At 53.2% G+C, this 23,216-nt stretch overlaps 1 long non-coding RNA gene across 1 annotated transcript; it reads left to right on the top strand.

Annotated features, from left to right (window-relative positions):
- Positions 1-20,771: 20,771 nt before the first annotated feature.
- LOC134503539 (uncharacterized) lies at positions 20,772-21,501 on the top strand. Its single transcript, XR_010068553.1, has 2 exons — positions 20,772-21,143; positions 21,226-21,501. It is a non-coding gene; the product is annotated as an uncharacterized LOC134503539 (long non-coding RNA).
- Positions 21,502-23,216: the final 1,715 nt, after the last annotated feature.

Raw genomic sequence — 23,216 nt, 5'->3', positions numbered from 1 at the left:
ATGCTTTAACAGTGACTTCAGAGATGAAAGGTTCTGGTATTTTCAGCAAGGTTTATGTGTAAGATGAGGCCGCTGTCTTTTGCAAAGCCCAGAGTGCTCAAACGGCCTTCGAGGGCAACCCCAGGTAGCAAATCCTACAGCCCTCAAGGGGAGCAAAGATGGTGGAAGATGCATTTTCCAGATCCCAACAGCAACCCTTCTCTGGATCCTGAGAACCCTCCGTCTCTGCCAGCTTCCCGGGTGGCTGTGCAGGGCCCAGCCCCTTCTTCCCCGTTGTCCGCATCCCCGTCTGGTCGAGATGCTGGACCTGCCTGAGCTGGGATTCGGGTTCATAAGCCACAGCACCGCTTCTGCTAACCGTTGCTTGTCGCCATTCATCTGGCTGCTCTCGGCCCAGCATCGGCCGTTGAAATTCAGGTCACCGTTTGGCAGCTGGCGCAGACGGCAGGCATCTGGCTGGGAGGGCCGCTGACCTGCTTTTGGAAATGGCATCTGGAGTTCAGCAGCCTCAGGTCCCATCTGGGGGGAGAAGGCGGGAGGGGCTTCTTTCCTGGAATGTAAGATGCCAGATCCGAGCAGAGCTTGGCTGCTGGGCGTGCCCGTGGGTTGTGGAGGGCGGAATGACCACCGCTCGATGCAACGGTTAGCTGTGATGCAAGCGTTACTGAATAAGGAGCTGTGGACAATGAGCAGCCGTGCTCACAGGGTGTCCATCGCAGCAGCATGTGGAAAATGCGACATATCTCCATGGACTGTGTGGTGATACGGTGAGCGATGCCACCCATAAATCAGTGTCTCCCGGGACAGGGCAGCAGTGGCTGCGGGTGGCAGTGTATGACCTGCAACGGTTGTGGCACATTTGCGCGGAAGAGTAACAGCGGCACAGTAGGCAGCAGCCAGGGTCTCTCCCCAGGAAGACCAGCAGTGGCTAAATATTAGCATTTAGTGATCTTTGGTCCCTGGCGGGCCGTAGATGGCTAGAGGGTGTGAAGAACACCAAAGGGGCAGGTAGGTCAGCAGGAAGGAGGTGGCACCCAAAGAAAATGATGGCACTGGCAGTGGGGGTCTCCAGCTGGGTGAGCTCCCCCCTCGGTTAGGTACTGGCCTGGTTGCTCAGTGATGCAAGAGAAAACTGCACATGCTCGGAAGCTTTTTTGACTCCTCTGTTCCTATGCCAGGCCTTGGCACTGGCATCCACACTGCAAGGTTGTTTTTTTCCCCTTCTGTTGAACATCTAAATAATCCCAAGGCTTCAGCCAGGAAATTTTATACTGCTTCAGCAAATGGAGGTTCCATTTCGCCACTGGAAAGATGGATAATCCGTTCTAGTTGTCATACGATTTTTGGTTTGTACTTTTGTATTTTTGGCTATTAGTGAATAGCGAGATTTGGCTGAGTAATCGAATAGTAGATTTGCTCCTGCTTCTGGAATGTGCTGAAGCTCATCTCCTTGGGGGACCTTGTCTGGATGACCGCTTGGCACTCCTGCCCTCCAGTCCTCGAGGCCTGTATTTCTCACCTGCTCTACTTTGACCCCGCCTGAACATCCTGAGGGACCCTTGTTCTGCTGCCCTCTTGCCCGTTAAAGCTCAGCCCCCCCGCAAGGGCTGGGGGGTGGGTGGGAGAGCAAGTCCACTGTTGGGCTCTAGAGCCAAGCCTGATGCTGGGGGGCATCTCTATCTTCCTGTGGTGCCTGGTGGTAGGGCTCCTCCCTCAGCGACCGTGCCACAGATTTCCAGCCCTCAGAAATGCAGCTTCTGCCCAGTAGTTTCCTTCCGGGCGAGGGCCTCACGTGCGCGACGAGACCGGTGCAGAGTCCGTCAAACCGTTTGCTTGATCAAGCCTCAGAAGGGCAATTTTGGATGGGTGGGAAGTGGGGTTATTTATTTAATAAACTTATTTGGCCACCCAACTCACATATGCTGACTCCGGGCGGCTTACAAAATTAAAATCCACAATATAAAAACCCAACCCACCCCCCATAACTCCCTGGGTTATGGAGCCCAGGGAGACCACTTCGGGAAAACAAAGGAACAAGGAAGATCTTGGAACTTGTATACCGTTTTGTGCTGTTTTTCAAAACACAGAGTTGAGGTTATTGTTATAAGGTATAAAGTGGGTTTGTTTTTTGTTTTTGGCAGAGGTTTCAGCTGAGAGTGCTTGGACACGCAGAACAAAAAAGTTTGCAAAGTGTGATTGTGAATCAGGACCATTTTGGTTTTTTGCAGTGTTTTATCATTACAACAGTTGCAGTGAAAACATAAAAAGGAAAACCAGATACCTTGAATCAGTGTTTCTCAACCTCAAAATTGCTAAGACGTGTGGACTTCAACTCCCAGAATTCCCCAGCCAGCATGCTGGCTGGGGAATTCTGGGAGTTGAAGTCCACACATCTTAAAGTGGCCAAGGTTGAGGAACACTGCCTTAAACAGATGGCACTGCTGGATACTGTACAAATGCTCCCCTCTTGCTCTGGAACTGATTCTAGGATAGGAACAGAACACAGGCCCAAAGGAAGCCAGACCAGGCCAGCTTCCTCCTTCGTCCCCCTACAGCCCATAGAGCACCCAAGGGGCTTTGAGGGGCTGGTGTAGATCTGGGATTCACAAGGGAATCTGTCCAGGCCCCAAAGGAGCTTGCACCAGTTTATTGCAGGAGAAGCAAACAGGATGGAGAACTCATGGCGAGAGAGTAAGTTGCTTCCTTGCACATCGATGTGTGTTTGTTTAGCTGAGCCGCAGGATTCGTGTGAGTGCATCCTTTGCAAAATTGATACACATTTAAATAAAACATCAGCCCTCTTGGAGGAATTGAGGGTGGAGGAGGTGAGTGTTTGACAGCAGACAGCTGGAGGGGGGGTCTCTGTGTTTTGGTAGGGAAGCCAGCAAGTTCAAAGTCGAAGCAAGGAGCTGTGTGCAGTTGGCAAAGCTGCTCAGGGCCTCGGGGCCTCTCTCCACCGCGGGATGCATTTTCCAGAAGAGAAAAAGCTGCTTAGTGAGCCGCTGCTGTAATTATTCAGGCTGCCCTATGGTTCCCCTCTGACTTGAAAGCCGCTCAGAAGGCAAGAGGGGCTCAGAACAATAGAAGGGGCCAGGGCGGGAAGGGACCCTCCCAGCAGCTGCATTAATGCCGGACTTGCTGCCCCAAAGTGATTGCATCCCATCACCCTATGCTGACTTGAAGTGTCTTTGCAGATCCTCATGTAGAAAGGGGTGTGTGTGTGTTACATGTGTGTACACACACACACACACGTTCCTCAGTGCCTCAATTCTGCAGTTCTCTTGATGGCGCCTTTGAGATTCATTTCTTCCAAGTGAATGGAAGAAAAGTTCTTGGATTGGGCCAAACCAGGGGCCTCTGCGGGCCCATGAGCAGCACAACCTCTCGTGGGGATTTGCAGCTGTAGGCCGGTCCTACCATTAGGCGGGACGAACTCTCTTGGGGAATGGATGGCAGAAAGGAAGGATAACGGTCAAGCTACTGAGGCCCCCTTCACCTGTTTTCTGAGCATCTGGGGCAAAGAGGGTCTTCAGAAGGGGAGAGGGAGGGGGCAAGCTCCAATGATAGAATCCCACCCCCTCCAGTTTATGTCCACTGTCAATTTCCATACTGGAGAGACACAAAAGAGATTTGTGGGGGAGAGTTTGAATCTCTTCCAGGTTGTGAATGCCCCCCTCCAGATCTTGGAACTGGTGCAAAGATTTTCCCTCCCCTGAAAAGAGAGGCAGCCATTTTATCCTTCCTTTGGTTATATTGGACTCGCCTGCCAGACTTTTAAGTCCCTTGCAAGCACCAACTATTATCCTGGTGATGCAACTCTGCATTTTTTGCAGCCAGAGATTGCTGCTACAGGGGCTCAGTTGCCTTGGGGAGGAAGGTATAATTGCTAGCTGGCGTACTTTAAAGAGAATACAATCCAGTTCACTCACAACAACCCTGTGAGGTAGGCTAGTCTACACTAAGCAGATTCAAATGCAAATCTCCATTCCAAGGCAGTGGCTTCCTTCAGAACAGTGTTTCTCAACCTTGGCCACTTTAAGACGTGGACTTCAACTCCCAGAATTCCTCAGCCAGCATGGCTGGCTGGGGAGCTCTGGGAGTTGAAGTCCATGTATCTTAAAGTGGCCAAGGTTGAGAAACACTGCTTTTAGAATAAACTGCCCTTAGGAAGTTTTGCATTCCTTCCTCCTTATTCTTGCAAATGAATTGGGTCACTTTAGCCTGATTTAGAAAACGGACATGGAAAGGAGGAAGATGGGCAGCCCAATCAATTTCAGGATTTGAACTTTGGGCACTAGATCATGATGGTGTTTTAAAGTTTTGAGTTTTTAAGGCAACAATGGTGGCAGACATCCAGTGCGTGCCAGAAAGCCTGTGGCTTCAAATGGGCTCCAAAGGGACCCCTGAATTCCAGGGTCTGCCTAAGTGCCCCTCCTGCCGCCCCCTTCTCCCCCCCCCCCCGCCCGGCTTCCCACAAGAGGGAGGGAGGGAGGGAGGAGGAGAAGCCGCAGAGCTGTGGAAGATGCGGTGCGGTTACCATGGAGACCCTGACAAAAATATCTGTGGAGGCGGCTGACAGGCTTGGGGCCTAGGAGGGCGAGGAACCCCAGCTGCCAGGCAGCAGCAAGCCCTTTGCTGGGCAGTGCACCCTCTTTGCAGGCCCCCGAGCTGCTCCACCCGGCAGAGAAGATGGTGGCCCTTGGCACAGCTGAAGGTTGGGAGGGGGATGCCGGATGAAAGGGAGGCAAGCTGGCCTTCCAGCCCCAGGGTAGCGAGCATAAACACCCTCTGCACATGCTCCAAAGCATTCCCTTGCCTCAAATGCTAGCCCGTTCTTAGATGCCCGCTTGTAAAGGAACGTCCTCTGCCTTTTTTCCACAGCTCGGCTTGGTCTGGGGGCTTCTCCTCCCCAGGAGTGCCACATACTTGAAGGGCCTGCCCTCCCCACGTCCCCTCTGCCCCTCCCTGGCCGGGAGCATCTCCACCACCTCTGCCCGTGGGGGCCACTTTGGAAGTCCCTTTGTTTGCCAGGTTGGCGCAGGGTCCTCATCCTCAAGGAGACCTGGCCACAGCAGGGATGGAGACCCCCAAGGCTGGCCTTCTGGGTGGGCAGGGGGGCTCCTTATCGGCCCCTAAGGCTGCCCCGTGGTCTCTCCATGGCTTCCTGGACCCATGGAGAGAGAGCAGGGCTGTTGCCTAGCAACGGAGGATCTCTGGGCATCCCTGTCCTCTTTCCTTTTGCCAGAGCGCTCTGGGCCAAGGCAACCGGAAGGGTTTTCTTTTGGGATGACATGGATTTAGGAAAAGCAGGGAAGCCCCAGCCTTTTGGGTGTCCCTCGCCAGGCTGCTATCATTAATTCAGAAAGGGCACCTGTGGGCAGGGAGTGAGGCAGCGATGCAATTGGCACAGCTCCCTTGGCTTTTCCCAGCTAGGAAGGCTGCACCGGTTGAGGTGCTGCCTGTCAAAAAGGCACCAACTCCTTGTCAGGAAAACAGTCCCCCCCCCAGCTTGAGCACCTCTTGTCTCTTATGGGTAATGGCCTTATTGGCACCCTCTGAATGGCGCAGCACCTGGTCATACATTTCCAGTGTGAAGTGGGCTCCCAGATTTGGAAGCAGGCGCCCTTCAGGTGCCCACAGGCTCCCTTTCCTTCCCTGCAAAGCCCAGCAGGCTAAGCAGGGCGCCTGGCCGGGGCTGGATTAACCTTCCTTCTTCTTCTTCTTTGTGCAAAGGGGAGTGTTGCCATGGCACCCTTTCGGGAACAGTGAGCGCATGGCAGATTGGGTGGAAGCCCACCATGGATGCCAGGAGGAAATCCAATGGCTGCAAATGCAACAGGGCCTTCCCTGGCCCTGAGGACTGGCTGGCCCTCCTCCAGGATGGTGGGGAGGGAGGGCTGGAATCGGCTCTGGCTGGTGGGGCAGGCGGTCATTTTGACACCTCTGTCTGGTTCAGAAGGAAGGAAGGAAGCAAGCAAGCAAGCAAGCAAGCTTCCTGGAAATACCAAGTCGCCAGACATTTAAAGGGATGCCACTGATCTGGGAGCCAGGTGCTAGCCTGGGTCCTTCCTGCAAGGCGATTCCTCCCCTGGATTGAGGGTTGTACTTGAATCAGGAGGTGGGCAGATGCAGGGCCCACCGCAGGATATGGTGAAAAATGTCAAGGTGATGCCCATAACAAACACCTGGAGCTTCGATTGCAGCTGGCATCTTGACTTTTTTGACCACACCCTGCAGACCCCTCTCTGCAGATGACCCCTCCTTTTGAGGCTGGGCACGTGCTCCAAGGTTTTGTGCAGCATTTGCTCGGCTGGTCATTCCTCCTGCAGGAGCAGTGTTGGGATGGCTGCTAGTGGGTTGTGGAACAACAATGATTATTCAAGACTTAACTTTAGCCCAGGTAAGACAGTGTCTCCTGGCTTTTTAAATCAGCACAGCCACAGCATACCTCATGCAGAAGTGGACAGGAGACGCTGAGGGATTTGGAAGAGGGATTTGGTAAAGAGGACTCTTCGTACAGGGGCCGGGGAGGGGGTAGTTATTAACTGACCAGCTGGGGTTTCCCTGTCTGATCCATAGGAATTGAATCTTCCAGTGAAGCTGTTTGAAGCATAGAATTTTTTTTTAAAAAAGGCTCCAGCACTGACAATTGGCTAGGGTTCAGGTTTGAGATATAAAGCACATCTAAAATATCTAGTTTCACTGATTAAACATATACATATACACATACACATACATATACATCAAGTCTGGTGACTTCATGGACGCACCCACATAGTTTTCTTGGCAACAGTAGTAAAATGGATGACTTTAAGTAGTCTTGGGATTTCCTGGTGGCTTCCCATCCCGATACCAATCATGTCTGAGCCTGCCTGGCTTTTTGAGATCAGTCAAGGCCAGCAGTTATAAAGTAGTTGTTTATAAAAGGCTGCAGTGGGGAAAACAGACTCTCTGGATCAGTGTTTCTCAACCTTGGCAACTTTTAAAATGTGTGGACTTCAACTCCCAGAATTCCTCTGGCTGGGGAATTCTGGGTGTTGGTCCACACATCTTAAAATTACCAAGGTTGAGAAACACTGCTGTGGATAGTTGGAACAAAATTTCCTGGCATTTCCCTTGCTGTTGGCATGCTGGCTTGGGCTGGTGGGCCTCAGCTTGCCCTCTTCCAGTGAGGAGTTGGGAGCACTTGAAACCCTGGCAGTGCCAGGGTGATCTGGGATGAAGGGAAGGGCTCCAGAGCTGGGCATTTCCCTTCCAATCTCTGCCACGGGAAGGAAAGGAATAGGAGAGGCGATGGACGGCTTCAGCAGAGTCCAGGCCTGGCCATCGCTTCTTGCAAATTAAGTCCTGATGGCCAAAAGCTGTTCATGGAGGTACCTGTGTTGGCGTGTCAGCTGGCTGGGGCGATGAAGATGGATGATACGGTATCTTAATTAGGGGGTCATTGATTCGAGAAGGAATGGAGCAGCTGCACAGCAAGGATTTTCACGCCGCTCTCTTGATTGATTGGCGGCTGTCAGAAACTCCGTGTCCCGGAGGCCTCCAGCCTGTCTCTTCTGATTTTGATTCGGCAGCGAATGGAGCCCACCTGCGCATTGCCTTCATGGGATTCCGGGATTCCCGGCACACATCCTTCTCTGGTGCCAGTCTCCCCTTTGGAAAGGAGGGGTGGGCCGTTCCTTTTGTTAAAGATGACAAAGGGGGCCACGGGAGGAGGGTGGTGGACAGATTGGGAACAGCCTATGCCTAAAATGTTGGGTAATGTTGGTTATATTTTAAACTATGACTGGGAAGACTCATGAACCTACAACACACATCATTCCCAGCCAGCAAGACTTGGACTCTCCCTGAGGTCCAGTCCCATTGGCATGCGCATCCTGTGCTTCTGGCCTGCAGGAGGGTGGTCAGTACTTAATGGGGAGGGGCCGCCTCTTTGCCGGCATCCCTAAGACCTCCTCCTCCTCTTGGCTGTGTGATGAGCACCGGTTAAATCCATGCATAGACTTCATCCGCAACAGAGCCACGGGCCAATCTGGAATCTCCCTTTCCAATACGTCCCTTCCTGTCCTGAACAGCAACAAACTTCCAGCTCAGGTTTTGCAAAACAAGCAGTCCGATTTTCTCCTCAGGCCTCCATGGAAACAGAGCCTGGTGCAGGGGAGCCCTCTAGCGGTTCAGTGCGAGACGGCAGACAAGCACCCGGGGCGTGCAGAAGAACCTTTGGGCAGGCCGGGCCCTGGGCAGGGAGCATCCCCAAGGGAGGGCCGGGAGGGGGGCGTTGGCATGCCCGCCGCCGGCCCTCTTCTCACCCGCTTTTTCCAGCTGGGCGGGCTCAAGAGTTAGTTGCGGAGGCAAAGCCACAGAGTGCCACCGTTCTCCCCTGGCCACCCATCCAGCATAATGGATAGGAAGCGGGGACATTGTTGATTGATTGATTGATCGTATTTATTTATTTATTTATTTCTCAAATTTATACTACCGCCCATCTCCCCCCGAATTTAAAGGCTGCCTGACTCCCAGACATCTCTGAATGGCTTACAGCTAAGAACACACACACACACCCCACACAAACTTTTCTCCATTGCGTCCATGTTTGAGCATAAAAAGTGAAATCTTTACATTGCAGACAAAAGTATGTAAAGGCAAATGTACCTGGTTTGACTTTCCTTCCTTCCTTCCTTCCTTCCTTCCTTCCTTCCTTCCTTCCTTCCTTCCTTCCTTCCTTTTCTTCTCTCTGTCTCTTCTCTGCCCTTCTGGCAGATTACATGATTCTTCTTCTGCTTCTCTGTATTGGAAGGGCGGTGGGGGGCAGTGGGAAATACACATTTTTAGGTTACACGTTTTTTCTAGGCATAGACCATGTACTTGAAAGCCTCTCTGGAATATGGCAAATCCATCCCCCCCGTCCAAAAACAGCAAATGGCAACTCTAAATATGTATACAAGCCTATTCTGCCGAATTCTTTCAGACTTATTTCTGGGCAAATCCCTTCCCAGATGACCATCTCCTCTTGTGCAAGAGGCAAGGACAGGATGGTGCTGATTAAGATAGAGCTTGATGGGGCTTTGCAAATAAAAAGGCAGTGAAATTGTTTCCTTCTGTCCAGTGAGCTGCAGTCAGCCAGTTGCATCTTGATCTTTTTTAAAAAACAAACTTTATTAAATTTTTTAGAATACAAACGTAAAAACAAACTAAGATTAAAGTAAATAGAGCAGAAGAACAAAGTAAACAAAAAGTGAAAGCATCAAAGATGCAAGAAAGAAAAGAAGATAGAAAAGCTAGAAACAGAAACATGAGGAAAAGAATTGACTCCTGCCCTTCTTTGTTACAGATATAGGTATACATTTACACCAAGCGCTTACTCTAAATTTACCAAATATTTTCCATTATTTCTTCTGTCTATTACTTATCTAACGGTCAAATCCTAGTATTGTTATTTAACTTTTTTAGGTTTCACACAAAAGTTGACAGTGGCACCTCGGTCTCCACCCCCACTGAGCAGGATATTTTCCATCTCGAAATCCACACCCATGTAGCAAGAAACGAGCCACTTTTGAAATGATGGAACTGACTTGTGTCAGCAGACACGTGCTGGCCTACGCTTCTAAACCTGCTGCTGATGGCCAGGTAATGCAGCTATGCTGAAGCACTATGCCATTCCTTCACTGTGCTGTAAATTAGTTTTGGGGAAAGAAAACAAAGGCGGGAGGCGGGCCCTGGAATCTGGGAGGCTGAGACAGGGAGGATGCTGCCAGCTGGACCTCTCTCTGAGTGGCATGTAGGAGGCAGGGCAGAAGCACCATTAAAGTCTCATTTGAAAGCAGCACAAATAAATTAACCAGAATTAGCTCTTGGCTCCTGGGGCATCTAGAGAAGGCTTTTCTCACAAGAGTTTTGTCGCCTGCCTCGTTCATGGACGTTTTCCGAGGATGCCTCTCCAATTTCCCTTTTTCTCCCTACAAAAGCACCTGGGAAGGGGACAAAAATGAAAACACTGCCCAACGGGGTTGGATTGGTGGCATGGGATGCTGCTCGGCCTTTGGAAATTGAGCAGCTGGGCAGAGCAAAGGCTTTCCAGAGTGCAGCGCAGGGACTGAGGATTGACAAAAAGGGAGCTTTTACGTTTTATGAAAATGAATGTTTGAAACACTAAAAACAAAATAGTGCAAAAGAACAACATTCCTAATGCTGAGTTTTCAGTTTGTGGTTCTGCCTAAGCCTATGTTACGACTTTTCTTAAAACAGTGTTTTTTCAAACTTGGCAACTTTAAGATGTGTGGGCTTCAACACCCAGAATTCCCCAGCCATCAAGCTTAAAGTTGCCAAGTTCGAAAAACGCTGCTTTAAAGGTTACAGCAAGACACCGAATGTCGAAGCCGCTGGATAAGCAAAAGTCTTTCAAGGAATGTGAGCGATACCTTTTGAAGCCCCTCGTGGCTGCCTTAGAGATTTTATCTTGAAAAGCCCCTAATATAGCACAATGGCCTCTGAAATTGACCAAGATCCATATCTGAAAATGCCTTAAAAGCAAATCCATAAAAAATGCCTTAAAAGCAAAAAATAAAACAAATAACCACAAGATACAATTGGGCAAATCGATACAAATTATGTAAAAACACATTTGAAAGCTGGGCTCCTTTTGTTCCCCACCCCCAAATCCGGGACAGCTTTTCAGTCCCAACCATTTCCCAGGGCTCGTCACTAGAGGGCGCTGTGGGCCAAGGCATCTCAACCGCCCATCGACTGGATGCTTAATGGTGCGGGTGGCCACCAGTGCCAGGCTGGGAGTCCCGCAGGGCTCAGGGCGAGAGGATGCTAAAACATCCCCTCCGTTCCCTCCATCTAAATGCTGGGGTGCCCACTGATCTGAATGGGCAGTTTGTTAAGCAAATACTTAATGATTTTAAAAACCTCTCTCCCTGTCACATAAAGCGCTTTCCGAGAGAACAGAGCCGGGCCCTGAATGCCTCTTCCCACCCAGCTGCTGATCTCTGTCTGTGTTCCCTGCCTGGGGCGTGGGCTCCATGCCCCGGTTGTAACTCTGCGCCCTCGAAGTGGGAACAGGCTCCGTCTAGACCCTCTGCCTCCTTCTGCAGAGATTAGCTTTTTCTGAAGTGGGTAACGTAGGAGTTGCCCAGCTCTCATTTTCTTTTTTCCTTCAACAGTGCTAAAGTCTGTTTTAAATCCTGTCCCAGGTGGTTTTTCACTCCATTAATGTCAGGCTTTAATGAATTTTTTAAAAGCAAATTTAAATGGTAAGTTTTAAGTCAGAAGCTCCAGTTTCTCTGGACGTTGGCCCTCTCGATGGTGAGTATCTTGGAGAGAGCTGGCTTTTCTGGGCAGGACTTGGAGCCTTTCCAGGAACCGTGTGTGTATGTGTGTGTGTGTGTTGAGTAAGTATGCAAGGAAGGGTAGTTAGAAGATTCACAAGGGCGGGAGGAACTGGATTTCACCCTTGAAGCTGAGGAGAAATTAGCGTTTCCCCAGGAAGTCCTCAGTTCTGGGAAGAGAGTGAAGTCTAGTGGTTACAGTGGGGTGGGGAGAAGAGCTGAAGGAAGGTTCCCTGAGACCTTGCCTTGGTTCAGGAAAGGGGATACATTTTTAAAAAAAACGGAGCATGGTTTTGGAATTGATTTCAGTATTATGCATTCTGGCACCAAGGCAGATTTTGGGGTGCCTTAAGCTGAAAGCAAATGTTGTCTTAAATCTCCGATTTTGCAAAATTGGCACCATTCAAGCATTCTGTTTCTGAATGTTTTCCTCTTTGGGCTTGGCAATCTGACCCCAGAGGACATGCGAGCAGCCAGGGCCCAGCCACCTCCAGTCCAGGCGCTGCTTTTGTGGCCCAGAGGCTTGTGTGACCTGGCTCTGGAGCAGGATCCACCTGCAGAGGAGACGCCCCCCCCCCCCGGCTGGATTCCTCTCCCAGTTTGCATTTTTTTATTGGCAGATTTCCACAGAACAACGTCACACACCAACTCCTGATCGGTGGAACGCCTGACCTTTTAGGCTCCTCTCAGTTCCTTTGGGCGAGTGGGGTGGTGGTATCATCTGCTGCTCTTAGCAGGCAGCAGGTTGGAGAAAAGTTTAGAAAATCTCCTTCCAGATCGCAGCAGGCTGCAGACAGCAGCTCCAGACAAGACAGCCGTGAGATGAGCGGTGACCGGAATGCCTGCTTGGAATCCAAAACTAGCTGGGAGGGGCCCTTGAGGCCATCCAGTCCCACCCCTACTTAGTGCAGGTGTGCAGATTAAGTGCAGGTGTCCACCCCATCTCAGTTTCAGTCGCTTTTCATTTCAGAAAAGGATTTCCACATTCAGTCAGAACCCCTTCTAAAAAGCACACACCTGAGCGTGTCAGCCCCGTCTAGCCCGTGCGTGTAAGGAGGGCCACTCCTCAGCTGGGCCGTTGGTGGGCTTCATCCACATCTGGAGCAGGAGAGAAAGGCTCAGAGAAACCCCTTATTTGTCGTGGGGTTCAGGGGGCCGAATCCAGTCTGGAAAGGCTGCGGCTGGGATGTGTGGCCCCCCGGGAACTCAGACCCACCGAACCTCGAGATGGGGACTAACCTGGGTCCTTAGCAAAGACGGATGGTGGCAGTCCTGCTTTTGTGGCCATTTTGGAAATCTTTTGTGGTTAGGAAAAAAAAAGGAGGAGGAAAGGAAAGGAAGTTAAAAGTCTTTTATTTCCCTGCTTTTTTCTCCATTGATCGGCCAGCTATTTTAGCTGGAACAAATCAATAATTAATTAGCCCAGGCTGGGGATGAATGGCCAGGTGGGCACTTGGTTGCGGGGGGGACGCTCAAAATTTGTGGCATCGGCTGCAGAAAGCTTGGCTGTGACAGTCACCGATTAATTAAAATTCAAACTCGGCCTTCGCTTTTTCAATGATTTACTTTGTGTCCTGGAAGCCGCTGAGGCTCTGAACACAGGATGAGGTGGCGATGCTGTTCATCGTCGACCCCCTTCTCCCCAAGAGGCTCTGGAGTCCAGCGGGGGAGTGTCCAAGAGTTGGGGACCCCCAAATCCCTGGTGTATGATCCTCAGTGAGGGGAGGACATGGCCATTGGCAGGGGCATCTGGTGCCAAGATGGTGACCACGACCATGCGATCAAAGTCATGAGAAACACATAAAAAGGGACAGCGCTTTGATCACATGCCTGGGGCTTCCACCTTGCTTTTTTTTACTGCCCCCTCCCCCCAGGGATGCCCCAGTGCCAGTTGAGGTAGACCTACGTACATCCAAGCAAATTGGGGCAGAGATCGCCACTGGGGACGCAGGACAGATGCCCCGGATGCCCAGCCCCATCGCAGAATGGAAAGGCTGGGCAGAAGCCCCATCCTTGGCAGGTTGAAGCCCCCAGTCCCAGGGGGAGCCGGGCTGGGTGGGCTCCCCATGTTCGCGATGCCCACCCTGCCACTTCCCCTCCTTTAGGGCTCCCCAGATGCGTGGGGCCCTCCTTCAGTTCTCTGTTGCAAAGAGCATTTGAAGGGTATCGGGTTGGGGAAGGTGCCTTGACTCTCACCCGCCTCCTCTGGGATCAGCTCTTACACTCCGAATCCCCTGAGTGTGGCTTTTCTGGCAATTATTTAAAAAATTGGGGATCTGGCAATTGTGCCTTGGGGTTCCTCTTGCATTTCTAGCTGCTTGGCCTGCAAGAAGAAGGGCCGATCCCGCCAAGACTTTTCCCTTGGGTCTCAGGAAGAGCCCTCTGGTGGCACTCTGCATATGCTCAAACCCTCTCTGGTTTTGCCACTGGTTCTGCCCTAACTTTGCTTCAGCCACAAAGACATGGCAAGCCAAGGTGCCAGCAGGCCCCTCAAAGGGTGGTGCCACAGGGAAGCATCAAGGAAGTCCACCAGAGGAACCTGCACAAACCAGAACTTTCTCTATAACTTGGATGACTCTAAAACAGTGTTTTTCAAACTCGGGCACTTTAAGGAGTGTGGACTTCAACTCTGCTGATGAGGAACTCTGGGAGTTGAAGTCCGCACATCTTAAAGTGGCCATGTTTGAAAAACGTTCCTTGAAAGAAGCTCAGAGAATGGCTCAGTGGCTGCTAGTTGTATTGGCCAAGCCTCCATGTTCAGGGGCAGAATATCTTGCCCGGAGAACAACAGCCGGGGGGAGTGGCGGCCTTCTCACCCCCTTTTTGGGGTTGCCCAGATGCCTCACTTTAGGCGGCGCCATCTGGGCGATTCTCACGTTCATCTGAAACATACGAATCATCACTTGGGATTTGCAAACCTCTAGATGAGAGAGGAAGAGGAGGAAGAGGGTTCTGTCGAAGAGCACGATGGTTAGTGGAGCCTTCACGTACGGGGGCAGCGTACCTCCTAGTCGCCCTGGAGGTAAGAGGGCTGCTGCTGCACCCCTTATTCCTGGGCCTCCAGGCATCTTCCAATGGCAACCATGGAAAGGAAGGAGCGGGGCCAGACGGGACGCTGTCGGTTCGGAGCTGGCTTTCCTGCCCTTCCTCAAAGGGCTCTGCATCCCGGCCTTCCTGGGGTAGCGGTGCGTGGGGTCTGTCCCTCTTGCTTGGCCTTTGGCTGTGGTCATTCTGCACGCCACCCCAAAGGCTGATGCCCCGAGGTCTCCCTGAGGTTTGAGGCCCTGCTCACCCGCGTTAACCGCCTCCCCGTCCGACCAGCCAGGTGGGTAATTGAAACAAAGGAGCAGTAAAGCTGTTGGTGCAGAAACCGAGCATGTGCAGAGGGCACTGCAGAGGAGAGCAGCTATGAGCAAAGCAGGCAGGGTTGTTGCCAGCACGAACCCACCGCCCCATTCCCTGGGCCTGGGGGGCCCTCTGGCTGCCCCCTGAAGCTGTGCCAGCCTGCATAACTTGGATGCTTCCTGCATCCCTGATCCCAATATTATGGGGCCTGGATGAGGGGTCCCCCAAAAGCCCCTTGGCTGCCCCCCCCCTTAAAGGAGAACTTGGTCAACTTTCAGCAGTCCTGGATTTTCACTCCCATCACTGCAAGCCAGAACAGGCAAGTCAGAGGCTGCCAGGGTGCCCCTGCTGTTGCCTGGAAAGGGGGCAGGTAGGACTCCCTCCCTGTGCCAACCAGCGTGGGTCCCAGGAGCTTCAGGCCAAGATGCTTTTGGCCCTTCAAAGGTTGTTCCGGGAGGGAGAGATGAAGCCGGTGGCAATGCTGCTGACCACCCCCCCAGGTGCAGGGCAGAACGACTCAGCCAGGGACCTTTGCACGTGTCACTGGGCTTGCTTATGCAAGCTGCCCAAAGGGGCAACTAAGCTTACTGCCTGGAAGAAAAAAGCCTGAAGTCCCACAACTTGAGGTCTCCACAGGGACCGTGACAGGCATGCTATTTTGCTCTGAAATATTAAAGCTGGTTTTGTGGATGAAGCAAAGGCAGGCGGGTGAGGAGCAAGCAGCCTCGGGCTTTCCAGCCCCCGGGACACCGGCCTCCAGCAGGGCCTGGCATTTCCTGCCCAGGTCAGGGAGTGTTTGGAAGGCTGGCAGCCCCTGGGCTGACCCTCAAGAGCTTCAACTCCACGCTGGCTGTTTCTGCAAAGGTTACCTCCAAATGAATATTTGCTTTTCTCCTGCCTTGCCGATTTCCAGCCAGGCAAGTCATCTGTCAGCATTATTAGCCACCAGACTAATTTCCCAGGTGGGGCAATAATGGAGGAGCCGATCATGCTCAAGAGCAGCCCGAGTCCCTCCCGGGAGGGGCAAAAGCATGGCCGTGAGACACCACACACACATGGACATGGACACAGACATGCACACACGGCTCGGCTTCTGGCCCCCATTCGTTTGGCCCCGGCCTTCCCCACCCCTCGCTGCAGTTCCGCAACCCTGGGAATTTTGGGGGGTTTGGATTGTGTTGACAGTGGAGTAATTTTTAAATGGAGTGTTAAGAGACACCGAGTGGATCAGGCATCCCTGGAGGTTGCGCTGGGAAGGTGTTTGGAATTAATGAGGGAAGAAAGAGGGGAAGCGAGTCGGATGGAGGGAGAGTGGCAGGCCCCAGAGATCCCAGCGCTCCCAGAAATCTCTCCTCCGACTGGCGGGGAAGGTTGCTGCTCTTCATCGGAATTTAAGCTGACGACACGAATGCAAACACGCGCACACGCGCTTGGAGAGCCTCCCTTTACTTCCCACCGCTCTCCTCGTTCACAACCGCTGCTCAGGGCTTAGGCTCCAATTTATGTATCTTCGGCAGGGTAGGAAGCTGCTCCACCAGTTTCTGGCTGCACCGTCCCCAAATTTCAGGGTCCCCCAAATCCAGACGCCCCCAAAGCCGAGGTCGAGTCCTCAGATCCTGCCTCCTTATGCAGGCTTCAGCCAAGCGGCCTTGATCCAGCCAGGCCTGGGGTGAAACCCAGCTCCCACCGATCCAGACGGGCGGCACGCGGTGGACGTGTGGACCCTGTCCCTGCCCTTGGCGAACCTGGCCCCAAGGGCCACCCTGAGCCAACGTCAGGCCTCGGTTCACTTCCCCTTGGATCGGGGTTCAGAATAGAAGAGGCTGGGCCAAGGGCTCCCGTCTCCAGTGTCTCTGGCCTCCGGGAGCCCAGGAGGACCCCATGTCAGCCAAAAGGGACCCCCCCACCCCCCGGACCTCTGGCTGTCTACCCCCAGTGCCCACAATTCAGGGGCACCTGCTTCTTCCCACCCACCAGCTCTTTTCAGGCGCCTGCTGAGGAGGAGGGCAAAGCTGGCACTGAGTGTCATCCCTAATGGCAAGTTCTCCTGCCTTCCCACTATGGAAGCCTCATGGAACTTTCCTTGCATGATTGATTAGCTTTGGCAACTCTACCAAGCCGGCCTCTTTTTTTTTTAAGAGGAGGAGACAGGGCATTTTTTAAAAAGAGGAAAAAAGGCAACATCTTGCATGGCCCAGAATGTTGACCCAGTGCCAGGGGACGTGGTCCGCTGCCTCGGCCTGTGCGGCCTCAGTGGGTCTGCAGGCTCTGTTCTCCCCCCCCCCCCGCCCCCGCCCCCGCCCCTTCTCCGTTCAGGTCTGAGCCCTATCAATGTGCTCCTGATCCAACTGGACAGCTCCTCTTCTCCAGTGACTTCCGAGGCAGCTTTCGACCTCTTCGGGGGCAGGGAGACTGCCCGGGCGGTCTCTAGTCAGGCAACCTGATTAAATCATGTTAAGTTGAGCCAGAGCCAGACCCTCAAAGAGCCCAGTCCAAGTGGGGAGGCACCGGGGGTCTCCTGGGTCGAGGACTGTCAAGTCTGATTAGACCGGAGTACAGCTGGACTCATTCAAGTGTGAGATCGATTCTCCCAGGGGCTTTCTTGGTGGACAGAAGCTCTACCAAGAATAATTTGATTTTATGATGGTGGCAGGAAGCAGAGGGCGTCTCCGAACCTTTGATCTTCCTGCAACCCGAGACAGGAGAAGTGTGGAAATAAATGCATGTTGCTCCATGATGCTTTGACCCACCAGGTTCTTCTTCCATTCTTGGAGTACGCGGTCCTTTGTTTTTTTTAATGCCCCGATTTGGGGCAAGGGCCTTCCTCTTGGACTTTGTACAGTGCTTGGCACATGGAAATCCATGTGACATTTAGTGGCTGCAGAATCTTCTCACTCCAAAGGGTCCTTTGAAGCATCCGAGAGAGGCTGTTCCAGCAGAGCAGGATGGAGAATGGGCATGTTTTTCATGGCTAGAATGACGGCTGTGCTTAAGGCACCAGGGAGGAGCTATATCCCAAGGATCGGCCCGTTGCCAGCCAAGCCAGCCGAGTGGCCATTGACTCCCCCCTTCTAAATTCTGCCCTCCATTTCCTCATTATGCCCTACCCCCACCCCTCCATCACGAAGCCACAAAGTCTCTGAAAAGCAGGAAGCCCAGGGCCTGCTGGTCAGTTGCAGCTTTGGCCCACTGGGGCCGGAGCCCAACGCTGTCTAAACGGCCTTTTCGCTGAGACCCTTTCCTGGGTGCCCTCTCTGGTTCTGGGGTAATTTATGCATGGCTGAGCAGCGGCAAGAAATCAGGATGTCCGGTTCCCTCCCTCCCTCCTCATATTGGAGCCCAAGCCGGTCATAGGACAAGGCTGAAGGGAAACAAGGCCCCAGACAGGCACCATCCTCTTGCAGCCACAAACGAGGCCAAGTTGGCAGAGGAGGTCGATTGATGGCCATTCATTCTGATGGTGGCATGGAACCTCCAGCACCAGGGACAGCATACCAGTGTTTTTCAACCTTGGCAACTTGAAGATGCGTGGACTTCAACTCCCAGAATTCGGAATGACTTTGAGAGGGGGGCAGATGGGGGGGGGGGGTCGGGGACCCAAATCCGGCTTCCACCTCTGGGAACCTCACAGCTCTCACGGGGACCCAGTTTGGCCCAGCAAAAGCAAGTGATGTGGATAGGAAGCCCTTTGCCACCGGGACTCCGAAGACCATCTAGGAGCTGCCCTGCATGCAGCCTGGACACCCTCCTGGGGAGGGAACCCGGAAGCCCTCCCTGAAGTTTCTGACCCAGAGCGGCTCCCCTCTTTGCAGGCCAGGAGCGCCGACCCAGAGACCACTTGCTCCCCATCGAACGTTGAGGAGGCATTCATAAAACAGATGTATTACTTCGGAAAGGGCAGGGGAGACATTGTGCAGAAGCCTCTCTCCTTTTTAAAGCTTGACAGCCCCTTCTCCTTTCGCACAAGGTGAGGAGCTTTGCTGGCAGGAGGGGGGGCCCTCAGGGACCCCGATTCTTCCAAACCTCATGACACCTGGGCAGGCGGAAAGGCTTCTGTCAGGCACGGGACACAGAACGATTCTCCCCTCCTCAGCCCGGAAACGCAGCCACCTAGGCCCGAAGGTCCTTTCCCACTCCAAAAGTGCATCCCCAGGACTCCCGGCGGCTGTTTCTCTCCACCTGCCCTGACACCCCTGCAGTGCAGGAAGAGGAAGAGCCTGGGACCAGGTAGTTGTCTGAACGCACCTGCAAGCAGAGCAAGCAGAAAGTAGCAGACGGGGGGAAATCGCCATTGGCTGAGCATTTGGGGGTTGCCGTGAGTCGGCTTCCATTGCCCTGGTGGGTCAGGAGCTCCTGGCGTCAAGATGGCCTCTTCTCCACAGAGGAGAAGCCTCCCTGGTCTTGCACCGTGAAAGGGAGGGGGTCCCCCTCGAAGGTCCAGCAATTACTGCCCCCCCCCCCATTTATGGCAGGTGGACTGCAGGGGGGATGCACCTCCTACCCCAGCCTGGCTCTTCAAGGAACAGGGCCTGTTGTGCCCAGCATGCTGGGCGCTCCTTTCCCAAGGCGGTCCCAGTTGCAGAGACCCCCAGAGACGACCTCTCAGCCCAGGGAGGCAGGGGGGCCGTGAGAGAACTCAAGGCCCCCGCTTGGCCCTCTCTGGCACCAGAGGGAGGGGAGGGAAGTGCTGCCAGGCCTGCCCGATTCTGCTCTGCTGGCCAAGATCCGAGAGGGGGAGTGCCGGTGCGGCTCTGGGGCCAGTGTCCTGGCCTGGCCCGCCTCGAAGGGCTGATACCAGCAGAGCAAAATAGTTTTGGCACAAAGACGTGAATTTTAAATGTCATGACAATGATCAATTCTGTTTATTAACTGATATTTTATTTTCCATCCACTATGTCCTTTCTCACTTTCTTCCTTGATGTACAAATTTATTTTATTCTTTAAATGTTTTAAAATAAATACAATTTAAAAAGCAATAATTAAAAAAAAACAGTGCTGTAACGGTTTTGGCACTAAATCCACATGGGCCGAATCCACCCTGAACATCACTACCTCCCCAAAGGTTCCTGGAGGGCATTTTGGAGATTCCCACCAGCCCCTTCCCAGCCACAGGCTGGCTTGTGCGGGGGCGCACTTTGCTGGCATGGCCATTCTGCCGGCAGAACCCCTCCCAGCAGTGGCAGCTGGTCTCTGCTCCCGGGCAGGCTCTTCTTCCCTTCTTGGCTTAGATGGGGGCCTTCAAGGCCAGTGTTTCTCATCCTGGGCAACTTTAAGACGTGTGGGCTTCAACTCCCAGAATTCTGGGGAATGCTGGCTGGGGAATTCTGGGAGTTGAAGTCCACACATCTTAAAGTTGCCCAGGTTGAGAAAACTGTTCAAGGTGTTGCCAGGCAGGCTTGCCCCTGCCCCCACACCACCCACACACTGAGAGGCCTTTTCTTCCCTGGCTCAGCTCCTTTGGCATCGCTTGCCCCCATGCCAGTCTCCACTGACATCAGTGCCCCTCTGTCATTTATGTAGTCAGTCTTTAAGGTCGCAGCCACTTTCCTTGCTATTTCATTCTCCTAATCTCCTTTCTGTGCTGCGCTTGCTTGTGGGAGCCACGAACACCTCCCGGGCTTCCATGCCAGCAGGCCCCCAACCTCAGGGGCGCTGCCTTCGTCCTTCCAGAAATCCACCTGGCAAGTTTCAAACTGCTTGGGAGGAGGACCTGCTTACAAGAGGCCACGTTAAACTGGGACCCTGCCGGTGCCCTCTTATCGGTTCCAGGGGAAGCTGGCCAAGGAGCAAGAGAATGAACAAAAAGGGGGAACGTGGCTCTTACATCCCTCCGGGGCCAAGGCAGCAGCCCCCCCCCTCACAGCTTGGGGGTGAGTCTTTCCCCCACCTTCTCACCTTCCAAGCGGGCAACGTTTTAACGGCCTCTGGAGCCTTCTCAGGGTCGCTTTGCAGGACTGAAAAGCAGAGCAAAGGGGCACAGGCAGACACCCTGCAGGCATGACCGACTGAGCCAGCGCAGGTAGAGCAGGCTGAGCATCCAAGAAATGGAAGGCTTTTGTGTCTGCTGCTGGCATGGCCCCTTTTCACCCCTTGCCACTGCCGGGAGGTGCCAGTTGGCTTCAACCTCTGCCCGTCTCCTCTCCGCCCTGCCAGGCTGTGAAAACGCCTGGGCTCTGCCTCTTGCTGCCTGCCCAAGGTTACCATAGCAATCCATTTTACTTTAAAAATAAAGAGGATGCTGATCCTTTGTAGGGCAGATTGGCACTCCCAGCAGCTCCTGGATTTCTGCACTTCAGGTCCTCGCAAGGAAGCCACGAACAGGATGCCACCCCCTCCCCACTCTGCTGATCTCCTCAGCTGGGGGAGAAAAAAGAGGATTCTCATTTTCACCTGACCTGGCTAATAGCTGTACTTAGAGAGAAAACCTGACACTAAGTGCGGGGCCTCATCGAGACAAGAAAATGAGCTGTGATAATTTTTAAATTACAGGGTTTCAGGGTTTGTGCTAGAAAAAGCTCCTGAGATTTAGTTTTTTCCCTCTTTTTTGCAGAAATATCATGACTCGGCATACCTGTCAGGGGTCGGACCTGGATTGCAGGGGAGTGAGTGGGCGCATCAGCCGCAGCTGCGCTGCTTCCTCTGAGAACCGTTGGCTTTCGAAAAGGGGGGCGGGTTTCCTGCAGAAGCCGCAGCTTCTCCTGGGCTGTGGCTGCACGTGCTTTGCAGAGGCTTCCTGGGACCCCCAAAGTTGTCGATGGGGCCAGGATGAGACCTAAATTTGATTTTTTCCTTTGCACTGACATTTAATTAAACCTTATGAACACGATGGCTCCCCAGTCATGTATTTTACTGCTTTCCCTGCCATCTCATAAAGAGTTGGGTAGCAATTGTTGGCGCTCGCTGGGCACTGCAGTCCCAGTCTGGGCGGGGCGCCATGCAGCTTTGAGACATCATTTTGTGTCTTGCGGATCCCACATGTAACTGTCACGATGGGATCCCAACCTGCTGAGGGCCCCAAAGAGGCCTTGTCCCTGAAGATAGCAAGGCCTCCCCTTTGTAGGAACACCAGAACAGGGTTGTTGAAGGCCGTCTGCTTTTCTGCTGTCGCCAGCCAGTGTTTCCAGAAGACCCACAAAGAGGATGAATGAGAGAGCCCTTCTCTGCATTTGTCTGCTGACAGGCAAGCCTTTTCAGGTACATGCGGTTTCTGGCTGAACCATCCGGAGAGGCTGGCATCCTTAGATCTCCTTTGCTCCAGGTCAGCCTGTCCCCACTTTCAAGCCATCTAAGGTGGTGGTATCTCCTCTGCTGGAGGGGGGGCTGCTTTGGGGCTTCCCAGCAGAAGCTCAGGGACCCCCTCAGCTCCCCAAGTGATCTGTGGATGCTGCCATGAGGGAAGCGAGAGGGGTTCCCATGCTGCCAGCAGCCTTTCCCAGAACTGGTGGGCGTCCGTTGAGGGCTCAGTTCATTTAGCCCAGATGTTCTCTCCCTCCTTCTGGCTCTTATCTGAACAGGAGTGACTCTGATTTCAGTCTGTGCAAGAGGACAGCTGAGAGCAACCAGGTTACACCTCCAACTCGGTTTAATCGTCCCCCAAACCCAGACGGGATCAGGAGGAGCCAGCAAGTCCTGCTGAAGATGCTCCTCCTCTGCTCCAAGACTCTGGACCCACTTGCCAGAGCTGAGAAGGGCACCAGATCCCCCACGCTGCCCCTCTGCCTGGGGAGGATCTAGCCACGGAAGAGGGGCAGATCTTGAAGGTGCGGTGGCAGGTAGAACGACGGCCCCCCTCCCCACCATGGGAGGCATTCGGAAGGAGGGCTGAACGTGCCTAAGCTTTGCAGTGGGGCTGCTGGCCTGTTAGTGCTGGCAGCGGGGCCTCTTCCCCCTTCTGCCCCACGTGTTATCCTTGCCACACAAAAACACACACAACACACCCTGCTCCTCCCAGTGAGGAGGCTGCTGCCTTGCTCACTTGAGGAGGAGGAGAACAGCAGCCCTCACCAGTGGCTGTGCTTCCCCCGCCTGGCCTGGCCTCCAGCCTCTGGGAGAAATGGGGAGGAGCACAGCCCCATCCTTTCCCCCCAACTCCAGCCTGGAGCTTTTCTCTTCTGTGGGTTGGCCCCTCTCGCTGAAGAAGGTGATATGCAGCTAACACCTTGAATTTTTTCCAGCCCCTCAATTGGAATAATTGATCTTTTTTAGTAGCCTTCTGTAGCACTGGGCTGAAAGGGTCTATCCGTCACCAGAAAACTTAATCCATATGGTCGGCTTGGATTTTCATTGCTGTTTCCTGCCCGTGTGTTCTGGAAGAAGTCCAGGTTGCCCCTTGGTGGAGGAGGGTGATTGCCCTTTTCATTAGAAGGAAATTCAGAGTAAGGATGGGTCCCCCCCCTCTCCTCCCCACTCATCTCCCCCCCCCCCGCTTTCCTCAATAGTTCTGGAAATCTATTTTCAAACATGCCCTCAAAGATGATTCAAGAAGCCGAAGAAATTGATCTCATGAGAAAGGTCCTCTTGTTCGGATTTTAAGGGGGCCTC

The sequence above is a fragment of the Candoia aspera genome, chromosome 10 (genome assembly GCF_035149785.1).
Source record: "Candoia aspera isolate rCanAsp1 chromosome 10, rCanAsp1.hap2, whole genome shotgun sequence".
NCBI lineage: Eukaryota > Metazoa > Chordata > Lepidosauria > Squamata > Boidae > Candoia > Candoia aspera.
This window is presented reverse-complemented; position numbering and strand designations above follow the sequence as displayed.